Below are 14,268 nucleotides of genomic sequence, written 5' to 3'. Positions count from 1 at the left end.
TCTTCCTGTAACTGAAGTAAGGAAAAGTTCAGCTCTTATTCACAGGGGCCTGGGATGGCTGTACTTGTGATAGCACTGAACTCAAAGTGGAATGGCCTTAATTTTCTCAGCCTCCACACTTATTCCTAGAAGAAGCAGAGTATGGGCTCTCAGAGAAACATTTCTACTGATAATTCATATCAAAATTTTAAGCTAATTACTAAGAAATCAATTGGAAGAATACTATACTTGATCTCAGCCTAAAGGTTGAGATATTCATATCTCTGTTCTCCTTGTCCACTGATCTCTTTTTCTCCCCAATTTATTGATGTAGATAATAAAAAATTCACCGGAAGACAAAAGAAAATACAGTGCATCTCTTCATTCAACTCTAAAGAGAATTGTAGCAGACATGAAATCTACAAATATGCCTTTAATATTTGAAAATGAACTATTTTAATCCTTGTGTTGATAATACAGATACAAATGTTTGAAATTTTTCATAGGTCGGTGGTCTCTTTGTTGTTTGTTTTACTGTTGTTTTGCAAATGAAACCTTTTGTACTTGACCATTGATTGCAGAATGTTCCCGCATTTTTGGCATACCAGAGAATATTGGATACTAGTAGGCCCTTTGGCAAATATTGTAAATGATCCTGTGGCTACAGAATAGTCATTCATTTATTCCACTTAGCACACAAATAAGTCTCTTATTTAAAGAGAAACCTTCTTGAATCCACTTTTTTTTTTCTAGTCATGCTCTTCTTGTCTCTATGGCTCTTTGTAGAAAACTTTCTTTGAAAAGTTGGTCAACACTCAGTGACTCTACTTCCTCTGTTCTTTCCAAAATTCTGTATAATTGTGTTTTGATCCTATGTTTCCTTCAAAATATCCCTTATAAGTATCAGCAATGACCTCCATGTTGCCATATTAAGTGATTAATCCTTCGTGTTACCTTACTTGACTTGTCAGCTTCATTGGGCAAAGTGATCGCCCTCTCCTACTTAGAACACATTCTTCATTATCTTTCAGAATATCGCTTTCTGTTTGTATTTATTTTTTCACGCCTGTTTTTTCAGTTTTTTTGGGGGGGGGGGTTAAATTTTTCAAAATCTTGGATAGCTTCAATACCCAGGTCGTGGCAAAATCAGGACACGTGTAAAACACAATACATTAGATCCCCAAAAGGTACCAAAAAGTACAGTAAAATGGACACTTCCAGTCTCAGGAAATGTACGACACAAATAATATAAAATTAAAAGGTGACACTGGTTTTCTAGGATACAGTTTACGCTTTACAACCAGGGTCCGCAGGTCCCGGCTGCAGCGGCGGGAGCAGACCCTCCGATCCGGCTCTGGGAACCCGGGAATCAAATCAGCCCAGGACGCCGCTCTGGCCCCAGAGCCCCCACACGCGGCCTACAGCGAGGCTCTGGAAATGGTCAACAGGAGGTCGGTCTCCAGGGGGGAGACTTAAATTAGATGCACACGGGATAGAGGCACACGGGCCACAGGAAGTTCGCCAAGTTAGATTCCGCGCATAATTGTGTTCGCTCCACACCCAAACAAAGCGTGTGCGGTCCGCGGGGCGCCCTGCTGAGCGGAGCCTCGGTACGGCCCGGCCTGTGGCCTTGCGGTGGCCGCGGCGCTGCTCCCCGGCACCCGGCACCCGGCACCCGGCACCCCGGCACCCGGCACCCCGCACCCGGCACCCCGCACCCCGGCACCCGGCACCCGGCACCCGGCACCCCGACACCCGACACCCCGACACCCGGCCACCCCGCACCCCGCACCCCGACACCCGACACCCGGCACCCCGCACCCCGACACCCGACACCCGACACCCCGACACCCCGACACCCGACACCCGGCACCCGGCACCCCGGCACCCGGCACCCGGCACCCCGCACCCGGCACCCGGCACCCCGGCACCCGGCACCCCGACACCCCGCACCCCGCACCCGGCACCCGGCACCCCGCACCCCGACACCCGGCACCCCGCACCCGGCACCCGGCACCCCGGCACCCGGCACCCCGCACCCCGCACCCGGCACCCGGCACCCGGCACCCCGACACCCGGCACCCCGGCACCCGGCACCCGGCACCCCGGCACCCCGGCACCCGGCACCCCGGCACCCGGCACCCGGCACCCGCACCCGGCACCCCGGCACCCGGCACCCGGCACCCCGCACCCGGCACCCGGCACCCCGACACCCGGCACCCCGCACCCGGCACCCGCACCCGGCACCCCGGCACCCGGCACCCCGCACCCGGCACCCCGACACCCGGCACCCCGGCACCCCGGCACCCGGCACCCCGGCACCCCGGCACCCCGACACCCGGCACCCGACACCCGGCACCCCGCACCCAACACCCCGCACCCGGCACCCCGACACCCGGCACCCGACACCCCGCACCCGGCACCCGACACCCGGCACCCCGACACCCTGGCTGTGCTGCTGGCCGGGCCGTAGCCCTGCGGGTGGCCGCCGCCGCGGTTCTGCTCCCCGCGCCGCTGCCCGGGTGCCTGGGTCGGGGCCCACGGCCCCCAGGGCCGCGCCCGGCTGCTCACAGACCCCTGCCTTGGGCCACCTGGTGCAACTTTCTCTCCAGAACCTTCTTCACAGGCAGGTTCTTCTCCTTTAAAGTGACGAAGACAGAACCTCGTCTTTTATGCGACTTTGGATCCTTTGGAAGCTCGATGGCCTCGATCTCCCCAAACTCGCCGAAGTATTCTCTGCCCTTCTCAGTGGCTTCAGGACTCAGACCCCTACAAACAATTTCCTTTACCGGGTCCTTTTTCATGGCCCTGGCCTTTTTGGGGCCAGTGACGCGGCCATGCAGCCTGTTCCTTCTGGCCCAGGAGCTTCCCACGCTGGCTGCATCCTTGAAGAGGATAAACCCAACCCCTCTCCACCGGCCAGGGCTTGGGTCCGTTTTTGTGGGAGTCAACGACCTCCCCAAATCCGGTAAAATAATCCTTAGGTCCTCTTGGCGGCTATCCCAGCGCAGGCCCCCGACGAACATTCTTCCCGCGTCCTCCTCGTTCTTGCTGGTGCTGATCGATCGGGTGCCCTCGGCGCCGTCTGGCGGGCCCCGCTCCTGCCGGACCCGCGGGCGACTCGCCTTCGGGCGCGGCCTCGTGTCCATGGGCCGCTCCTCGCCCGCCGCCGACAAGCTGGGCCGAGGCGGCAGCTGCTCGCCCCGGAGACGCCGCGGGCCCCTCGTCCCCACCCGCCGGGAGGCGCCCGGGCTCGGCCGCGCTCACGCCTGCGCTGCCCGCCCTGGACCCGCCGCCAACCCAGCCGCCGCCCCCGCCGCCCCCGCGCCCCCACCGCCCCGCGCCCCTGCGCCCCCCCGCCGCCCCCGCCGCCCCCGCCGCCCCCGCGCCCCCCGCGCCCTCCGCGCCCCCACCGCCCCGCGCCCCTGCGCCCCCCCGCGCCCTCCGGGCCCCCCGCGCCCTCTGCCGCCGCCGCCCCGCGCCGCACAGACCCACCCACCCACAAGCCCGCTCGGACCCGCGCGGTGCCTCTTTCCAGTTTCTTTTGCTAGTTTTTCTCCATCTTCCCAAATGAGAACTTGGTCCTGGGGCTTCACCTGCTCTGTTTCTCCTCCTGCCCTAGGTGTCTTATTGAGGACGTCAGTGACTCACCCATGAACACCTACATTCTGAATCTTTCCTGCCTTCTCCCAAACTGCAGATTGGTTATACACCTGCTTAAATGATGTCATCACTTGAATGATTCTTGCGTATGCTGCTTTACTTCCTGTGTCTTTCCCATGCTTCTTTCTTCTTTTGTACTGCTTCTGATGTTAGTAGCAGGAATTCCACTCATCTAGTTACTTAGATTAAAAAAAAAAAAAACTTGGAGGCATCCTTGATTTTTGTCTTTTACATCCCATCTGTCATAGATTCTGTTGGTCCTACCTTCAAAATACATCCGAAATTTGACACTCCTTGCTATTTGGAGTCAAGTCTAGACCACCATCACCCCTCATCCTGTGGATTACAACAACCTAGCAGGTGTCCTTGCTTTGACAGCTGCCCCTGTGCTTTACTCTTAGCACACAAATTTGGGTAGGTTCCCTGCATATGCTTCCCTCAAAGCTTCCTTTGGCTTTCCACCTCATGTAGTGAAGTAACTAAAGGCCTTGCAATGCTTCCGAGGCCCCATTCGCTCACTAACCTCATCTCTCCTCCTTTCCTTACTCTACTTCAGCCTTACTAGCTTTCTTGCTGTCCCTTCAGTAGGGCAAGCTGTGGGGCGCCTGGGTGGCTCAGTGGGTTAAGTGTCTGATTCTTAATTTCAGCTCAAGTCATGACCTCAGAGTCCCATTGTTGGGCTCTGTGCTCAGTAGGGGGGTCTGCTTGTCCCTCTCTCTCTCTGCTCCTCCCCACATCCACATGCTTTCTCTCTCAAATCAATCAATCAATCAATCAATCAATCAATTCTTTAAGTAGGACAAGCAGCTAAACTCTTGACCATCTGAGGTCCTTGCCATATGATCTTTTCACTGTGTGTGGCTCCCTTTCTTTCACTTTGCTCATGCCCTCATTTCTTTCAAGTCTGTGTTCAAATGTCATCTTCTCTATGAACTACGTTCCCTGACATCCCATCAGAAAAGATCGCATCTTGATTCGACACATCCTATTCCCCTTATTCTAATTTCTTTTTTCTCCAAGGCACTTATTCTTACGTGATATATTACATGTATTACCATTAATAGATGTTAATTATTATTAAATTTTCTGCCTACTCCATTATGATATAAATTCTTGGGGAGCTTGGGCTTTATCTGTATTACTGAATCTCAGGGCCTAGAACAGAGCACTGTAGGCACTCAACAATTCTTGAGAGAATAAATGAAATGTAGATTACTATTTTCATTTGTAAGAAAGGACCTGATCCAAATTTAGGGAATCTGGAGAGATTTTTTTTAAAAAGAAGTGACTTTAGCCTAGACCTAAAAGATGTGTGGGAGTTAACCAGATGACGAAGAAGAAAAAGAGTGCTCCAGATGGAGGAAATGAATGTGCTAGAAAGAATGGTGTGCTTGAGGAATTAAGGCAGTTTATTCTAACTGGGGATGCATTTGTATTTGGGGCAGGGAGTGGGAGAGTGGCAGTTGGATATGTTTGAAGATATAACTAAAGAGCAGCTCACCGGGAAGGCTTTATGTCCATGCTAATATCTTGGGAGTTTTATCTGAAGGAAATGGCTGCCCCTAGAGTTTTAAGGAGAGAAGTGACATGCATTTTGGAAAGATGACACCAGCTGCCATGTATAAAATTGATATGGGAGGGATCCCTGGGTGGCGCAGCGGTTTGGCGCCTGCCTTTGGCCCAGGGCGAGATCCTGGAGACCCGGGATCGAATCCCACGTCAGGCTCCCGGTGCATGGAGCCTGCTTCTCCCTCTGCCTGTGTCTCTGCCTCTCTCTCTATCTCTCTGTGACTATCATAAATAAATAAAAATTAAAAAAAATTGATATGGGAGAGAGAAATGGGAGAGGGAAGAGAGATAGAAGGCCAGTCTGGAAATCTAGGTGAGAAATCATGGCTTCTGACCTGGGAAGTGGTGTTGGGGTTAAAGAGCAGGGGTGGAGTCTGAGAACTTACAGGGACTGGATGTGAGTATGAAGAAGATGGAGAAATCTAGAATGTTTTATAATATCTAAATGTGTATTTATACTTAGATAGGATGATAGAATCTCCAACCTTTCTTTGCATATCTGAATTTCTAGTAAATTCCTGAGATAACTGTAAAGTATATTTTTGCAGTGTCCTCTGCATATTTTCTTTGTAAAAGAGTTATAAATTGTGGAGCAATATTTTCTTATAGAGACCAGATTGAATTATGATTTGTTTGGAATAAAACCCACCCCAGTTTACTGAGCATTTAATTTGTGCAAAGTGTCGTGGCCATTGGACTGCAAAAAAGTATAAGAAATAATAATTTTTCTTAATGCATTTAAATGACAGAAATAGTTGTCTGATCCTTCATTTCTTAAATATTTCAGTATGTGCAGAGTATAAAGTGGACCTAGAAAGTCTAGTCGTCTTCCTGGCTCAGCAGTATTTCTGCAATTTGAAAAAAACCACAAGAATGTAAATTCATAATGGCAGGTACCACTTATTAGCCCTGTGTCTCAAGCATTGTGTAAAGTATCTCACATGCATGTTATTTCATTCAGTCTTTATTACAGTCCAGTGAGGGTATGTACTATTATTATTCCTATTTTGTATGAGAGAAAAAACCCAAGACTCTGAGAGGGTAAGTAACTTACCTTATATCACACAGTAAGTAAATGTACAGCCAAACAAGAATTTCCAGTGTCATGTGACTCCAGATCCTGCTCTTTCCTTAAACCTGTGCCTGTCGTAATTTCCTGGCTTATTAAAAGAAGCATGGAAACAATGTGGATTTATCAACAGCTCTTAAGAAAAGTCTAGAACTTTGTACTTACCCATCAGTTCTTGTAATTAGTGCCCTCTTAATGTTACTAATTATAACTCGTCTCACAATAATATTCAATAATGTATTTCATTGAGTTTTGTGTCCGCCACAGATTTATATGCTCCTTTCAAGTTCCTCAATTGCTGCTGCATAGCTAAGCAATACTCATTTTATTTCTCAAATCTGACAAATGTGTAATGTGAAAATCAGCAATAGTGTGGAGACCCTTAACTTGCTAATGTTCTCTTTGTTAATTTTTTAATGTTTCCAATGCTTACATTTTCATTGCATTTAATATGCATCATAGAAGTGACTCTTTGGCAAGTTCATTACATATACTCTTTGATTGCAGTTAGAGCCTTTGGAATTGCTGTTAGGCATAGTGGAAATAATTAGCAGTTTAGTTCTATGCTGATTTTAGAACAAATAACTGCAGTCAGTTTCTCAAATAACTTAATTACTGTTAATCAGTATAGTAGTATGATCCTCTATAGCAATGTCATTGGAGGGTAACAACTGTCCACTCTGCACATATTTCCTTTCCTCTGGCAAAGAATAAATTAATATCTTTTAAAGCTCAAAGCAGATAAAGACAAGCTTTTGATGTGTCTGTATTTTTAAAAAGAAGTATTTAGAAATTTTACAGAAAACATTAAAGGAAATTGCTGAAATCTTTTTGTGACCATCCAGAGTTACTGGATAATAGAGAACTTAAGTGACAAATAGCCTATGTAATAAAATTAACTTGAGGTCTTTAAATTCATTCATTCCTTCATTCATTGAAACTATTTCTTTTGAAAAGTGAAGCAGTTAATAAACTTAAGCAAAGGGAACCTGGAAACATCTCTCCCAAACAATCAAGTTAATAAGAAAAAGAAAAGAGCAAAAACCTGTCAATCTTTTTTGTGTTTGGAATGAAAGAAGGTGACCTGTGTAGTGATGCTTAGTTATGGGTGAAGTATGGAGGTTCTCAGTAATGAAGTCATGGAGCATGGGGCATGGAGGGGCATGGAGATAAGCACTGAGCAGGGCTTTGTGAATTCACATCTCCCATCTCCACTACCTGCACATGGGTTCATGTTTTGGGATACAGATATGTAAGCAGAACTTTCTCTTTACCTGACAGAAATGATGTCTGCTAATAGTGATATATTCTGTGCATATTACTTTTGATACTTTCTAAAAGCTTCATCAGAAGTTAGATATCTATCAGTAGCATTAGTAGCAAATGCTATGTATGCTTTAAAAATGAGTTAATATCATTACTCTATTGGAAAACTTGTCTAATACAAACTATCTTTATACCTTTAAACTTGCCTGGATATTTAGCTCAACAGAGAAATCTAGGCTGAAAAGTATCCTTTAAATTTTTAGTTTTATCCTGTTACTGTTTTTTTTTTTTGCAACTTTATTAAGGTAAAATTGATGTTCAGTGAACTGCACATTTTAAAATTCTGTAATTTGATGGTTTGACATATGTATATGACACCATGACAATCAAGATAATGAATGTATCTATAACCTCAAAATTTTCCTTGTGTCCATTTGTAATCTGTTCTTTATTTCATGCCTTCGTTCGGGCATGTCCCTCTCCTGTCAACGTTACTCTGAACATGAATATTTTAACCTGAACAATTCAAATAGGACTGCTATTCCCATGCTGCTTTTCAGACCTGTTCAGTGTCACGCTACTTACACAGCTGGCTCTCCCTCGTCTCCGCCCATGAACTCACCTGTGTGAGAGCAGTTACCATATTCAGGGCTTCCCAGCCCGAGGGCCACGCAGAACAGGTGTCCATCCAGGGCAGAGTAGCCAGGCTTTTGGGAAATCACCTCAACAGAGAAAAACAACAGAACCTGGCCTGTGGTGGTTCGACTTAACACACCACTTCAAGAATGGGAAAGTCCTTGTACTAAAATTCTGGCTGGCTGTAACCTAGCCTTGTGGAAAATGAAGAAACGAGTGGCTTACACTGCAGAATGCTCTTTTCTTAAAAGACAGCCTGGGGAGGGTAGTCGGAAGGATGAGGGCAAGTGTTTTCACCTGGGGATTAGGTAGTAAAAATGCTGACTCCTGATTGCCACTAAGTGATGTCACCTGGCTTCTGTGGCCCTAGTACCTCACCTTTAAAAATATGGTGAGTCTCAGATTTGGCCATTTTTAACTATATGGGATAGATGAGCCATGGCCCCTCTTGAAAGAAAGGAATAAAAAAAAAGAAAAAAAACACATAGTCACATGTTATGTGACTATAAATTAGTTTTCACTTTCTAGAATTTTAGACACATGGAATCATAGTGTATACTCCTTTTGTTTGGTTCCTTTCACTAAGTGTATTTTGAGATTTATACATTTTGTGTCAGTAGTTCACTTTTGCTGTTTACTATTTCATTGTACACATTTTTACTACTATATGTTTATCCCTTCTGCTGATGGCCACTTGATTTGTTGCCAGTTTTTGGCCATTCCAATAAAACTGGTGTAAATATTCATGTGTCTGTTTGGACCTCTGGTTTTGTGTCTCTTCAGTAAATACTGAGGTGTGGAATGGCTGAGCAACTATTTAACTTTCTCAGGAACTTAAAAAAACTTTCCAGAGTAGTTGGCTTAGTCAGTTGGGGCAGCTATAACAAAGTACTATAGACTGAGTTACTTATAAACAGACATTTATGTATCACATTTCTGGAGGCTAAAAGTCCAAGATCAAGATGCCAGTAAGGCTGTGGTTGCACAATGTCTATTTATCCTTTTATCCTCACATGGTAGAAAGAGTAGTAGAGAGCTGGCCTGGGTCCCTTTTAGAAGGGCATGGATCTCATTTATGAAGGCACTGTTCTCATGACCTAATCATCTCCTAGAAGCCCCACCTCCTATTACCATCATATTGCAAGTTAGGATTTTATCATATGAATTTTGGAGGAAGATAGACATTCAGTCCATGATGGTAAGTTGTACAGTTTTAATTCCCACTGGTAGTGCATGAAAGTTCTAGTTGTTGCACATCTCCTCAACACTTGTTATAGTCGGTCTTTCTAATTTTAGCTTTTCTTGTCTGTCATGGTAACTCATGAGGTAACCAGTTGATCCTGTATCATTTGTTGAAAAAACTTTTATTTCCCCATTGAATTGCACTGACACATTATTTTCACATTATTTGAACATATATATTCATGGAACTGTTTGTGAACCTTCTGTTCTGTTCTATTAATGGTCTATTTATCTCTTTGGCAGTACCCAAATAGATTGGTTACTGTTGTTTTATAGTTAGTCATGATATCAGGAAGGGTAAGTCCTTGCACTTCATTCTTCTATCTTAAAATATCTTTGGTTATTCTAGATCTCTTGCATTTTTATAAAAATTTTAAAACAATTTGTGATTTTCTACACACACAAAAATACTGCTACTGCTGAAATTCTGATTTGGATTATACTGAATCTAAATATCAACTTGGCTAAGTTGGCTTTTTAAGCAATATTGAGGCTTATGACATGTCAGCATGATGTATAACTGTTTACTTAGGTTATTTTTATTTTTGCTCAATAGTATGTTTTATTTTTTAGTGTATATATCCATGTATCTTCTGTTTGATCATTATGTACTCTATTGTTTTTCATTGTTATTGTGTGTGGAGTTGGTTTTTAAGTGTCATTTCTCATTTGTTTTCTTATCAATGTGTAAACTTGCATTCCATGACCTTGCTAAATTCACTTAACTACTTTTAGTAGTCGTTTTGTGGATTCTCTGTTAGTATCTACATAAATAATCATATCTTCTCTAAGCAGAAACAGTTTTTATTCTTTTCATCATCTATGAACTTTTAAGTTATTTTTTGTTGTATTATATTGGTTCTGACCTCCAGTTAGTGTTGAATAGAAGTGGTAATAAAGAAGATCCTTGCCTCATTCGCAATCTTAAGGCGAAAGCAACCACTTTCACTGTTGTCTGACAGTAGTGTAGGATTTTTTTAGGGATGCTTTTTATCAGCTTGAGGATATTACCTACTATTCATAATTTGTTGAGAGTTTTTATCATTAATGCATCTTGCATTTTGTCAAATGCTCTTTCTGCATGTGTTGAAATATAAGTATTTTTTTCTTACTATATCAGTTGCTAAATTGTATAGATTGATATTTGAATATTAATCCAAGATTGTACTTGTATCATAAAGCCTACTTGGTTATAGTATATTATCCTTTTAAAAAACAACTTGGATTCTAGTTAGTAACATTTTGTAAGGAATTTTTACATCTATGTACATCATGAAAATTGGTCTGTGGTGTTTTTTTCTGCCTTTATATTTTGGTTTTGATATCAAGTTGATGCTATACTCATAAATGACTTGGGAAATGTTTCCTTTTCTATAATTTGTGTGTGTCTGTGTATGTGAGAATTGATATTGTTTTTTCTTTAACTATTTGATAGAATTCACCAGTAAAGTGATCTGGGTCTGGATTTTTTTCTTGTTGGTAGATTTTAACTATAAATCAGTATCTTTAATAGATACTGGGATATTTGGATGTTCTATTTGTTTTTTCTCAAGAAAAAAAAAAGTCTGTGTTTTATAAGGAATTTATCCATTTCACCTAAATTTTTGTATTAGAGAAAGTTGTTCTTAATATTCCTTTATTATTCTTTTAATATCTCTAGAATCTGTAGCAGTTTCATCTCTCCCAATTTTGGTAATTTATCTTTTTATTTCTGATGATAAGTTGTTTGTAAATTTTTCTCATCTCAAAAAAACAGCTTTTGATTTTATTGATTTTTTTCCTATTGCCTTAATTTTTTAATTGATTTCTAGTGTAGTCATTATTATGTTCTTTCTTTTACCTACTTTGGGTTTATTTGCTCATGTCAATTGTATTTCAATAGAACTAGGGAAAAATAAAAGCTTTTTTCATTTCTCTTTTCCTATTTTATTTCTTCTTTGATGTGGGGATTATTTAGGCATATATTATTTAGATTCCATATATTTGGTATTTTCCAGATATAATTCTATTACTCATGTCTTACTCAGTTCCACTGGGCAGAGAGCATACTTTGTAGACTCAAATCATTTTCAATTTATTCAAATTTGTTTTATCTCCAAAAGTATGATCTTTCTTGCTAACTATTCCATGTAAAGCTGAATAGAATGTGTATTCTCTTACCGGATGAGATGTTTTATAACTATCAATTAAGTCAGGCTGGTTGGTAATGCTTTTCAGCTCTTCTGTATACTTAGTGAATTTTTGTATGTTTTCTATCAATTATTGAGAAAAGAAGGTTCAAATCTCTGAATATAATTTTGTAGCTTTGTTTGTGTCTCCTTGGTGTTTGGTCAATTTCTGTTGCAAGAATTTGAAACTCCCTTAGGTCTTTTTAATGAACTGACAACTTTATTATAATGAAAAGACTTTCATTATCCCTGGAAAATATTTTTATCTGAAAATTATTTTGTTATTGCTTTAGCCATGCCAACTTTCTTGATACTAGTGTTACTGTGGTGTATCTTTTCCAAGTATTTTAATTTTATAACTTAGTGTATCTTGATATTTAAAATGGGTTTCTTATAGTTGGCTATGGTTGAATATTGCTTTTTATCTAATTATAATTTTAAAAAAATATTTATTCATTTATGAGAGGCACACACACACACAGAGAGAGAGAGAGGCAGAGACACAAGCAGAGGGAGAGGTAGGCTCCATGCAGGAGCCTGATGTGGGACTCGATCCCAGGACTCCAGAATCACACCCTGGGCCAAAGGCAGGCACTAAACCGCTGAGCCACCCAGGGATCCCAAATTATAAATCTTTTAATTTGAGTAATTAAGCCATTTATATTTAATGTGATCTTTAATAAAATGAGGTTTAAATCTACCATCTTAATACTTATTATTTGTTTTTATTTTTCCTGTCTTTTCTCCTCAACTGGCCATCCTTTTCTTCTTTTCTGCCTTTTTGTTTGACTAATTGATTATTTTTATGTTTCTGTTTTATCTCTTTTGTTGTCTTAATAGGTATAATTCTTTTCTGTACTATTGCAAAGTTGCTTTATAGCTTATAGCACACATGTAAAACTTATCACAGTCTGCCTCCAGGTGATAGTTATGTCACCTCACATATAGTATAAAAATGTTAAAACATTATTTTTCTGTTTTTGCCTTTTGGAGCTTATGCTATTATTGTCATACATTTCACTGATATATAAATGCTATAAACCCTTCATTACATTCTTACTGTTTTTGTTTAAATCACTTTCTTTTAAAAATATTCAAATAACAGGAAAAATCATATATCCTCACAAAATTACCATTTCTGGTGTGTTTACATTCCTTTGTATAATTATATATTTTCATCTGATAAAATTTCCTGTGCCTAAAGAGCTTTATTTAACATTTGTTACAGTCAAGTTGTTGCACATGAATTATTTCAGTTTTTGTCTGAATGAAAAGATATTTATTTCATCTCCTTTTTGAGAGATAGTTTGGGCATAAAATTCTAGGTTGATGGTACTAAAATACTTTAAAGTATTTCTTAAAATACTTCAGAGATATTACACTGTCTCTGATAAGAAATCTGTTGTTATTCTTATCTTTGTTCTTCTCTGTGTAATGTCCCTTTTTCTCCTAGTACTTTTAAGATTTTCTCTTCACCACTGCTTTTGAGCGATTAGATCATGATACATCTTTTTGTAGTTTTCATCATGTTTCTTGTGCTAAGGTTTCTTTAAAATTTTTATTTAAATTCAATTAATTAACATATAATGTATTATCGGTTTCAGAGATCAGTGATTCGTCACATGCCCTCCTTAATGTTTATCACCCAGTTACCCCATGCCTGCACCCCTCTCCTCTCCAGCGACCCTCAATTTATATCCTTTGATTAAGAATCTTTTATGGTTTGTTTCCCTCTCTGATTTTATCTTGTTTTAGTTTTTCCTCTCTTCCACTATGATCCTCTGTTTTGTTTCTTAACTTTTACATATGAATGAGATCCTATGATAATTGTCTTTCTCTGATTGACTTATTTCACTTAGCATAATATCCTCTAGTTCCATCATGTCATGCAAATGGCAAGATTTCGTTAGTTCTGATGGTTGAGTAGTATTCCATTGTGATATATATATAGCCATTTATTGAAGAGACTGTCTTTTTTTCTGTTGGATATTCTTTCCTGTTTTGTTGAAGACAAGTTGGCCATATTGTTGAGAGTCCATTTCTCAGTTCTATGTTCTGTTCCATTGATCTATGTCTGTTTTTGTGCCAGTACCATAGTGTCTTGATGATTACAGCTTTGTAATAGTCCAGAATAGTCCAACTTTGAAGTCCAGAATTGTGGTGCTACCAGTTTTGGTTTTCTTTTTCAACAATCCTTTGACTATTCAAGGTCTTTTCACATTCCATACAAATTTTAGGATTATTTGTTCCAACTCTCTGAAATAAGTTGCTGGTATTTTGATAATAATTGCACTGAATGTATAGATTGCTCTAGGTAGCATAGACATTTTCACAATATTTGTTCTTCAAATCCATGAGCATGGGACATTTTTCCATTTCTTTGTATCTTCCTCAGTTTCTTTCATGAGTGTTCTATAGTTTTTTTTTTTTTAAGATTTTATTTATTCATAGAGACACAGAGAGAGAGAGAAGCAGAGACACAGGCAGAGGGAGAAGCAGGCTCCATGCAGAGATCCTGATGTGGGACTCCATCTAGGGTCTCCAGGATCATGCCCTGGGCTGCAGGCGGCGCTAAACCGCTGTGCCACCGGGGCTGCCCGAGTGTTCTATAGTTTTCTGAGTATAGAGCCTTTGCCTCTTTGGTTAGGTTTATTCCTAAGTTTCTTATGGTTTGGG

General features: G+C 41.6%; 1 pseudogene; it reads right to left on the bottom strand.

The window, feature by feature from the left end:
* Positions 1-2,546: 2,546 nt before the first annotated feature.
* Positions 2,547-3,710, bottom strand: LOC121495249 (annotated as a pseudogene).
* Between the last annotated feature and the right edge of the window lie 10,558 nt (positions 3,711-14,268).

Source organism: Vulpes lagopus, chromosome 7 (genome assembly GCF_018345385.1).
Source record: "Vulpes lagopus strain Blue_001 chromosome 7, ASM1834538v1, whole genome shotgun sequence".
In the NCBI taxonomy this organism is placed as follows: Eukaryota; Metazoa; Chordata; class Mammalia; order Carnivora; family Canidae; genus Vulpes; species Vulpes lagopus.
Note: the sequence above shows the minus strand (reverse complement) of the source record. Positions and strands in the feature narration are given on the sequence as shown.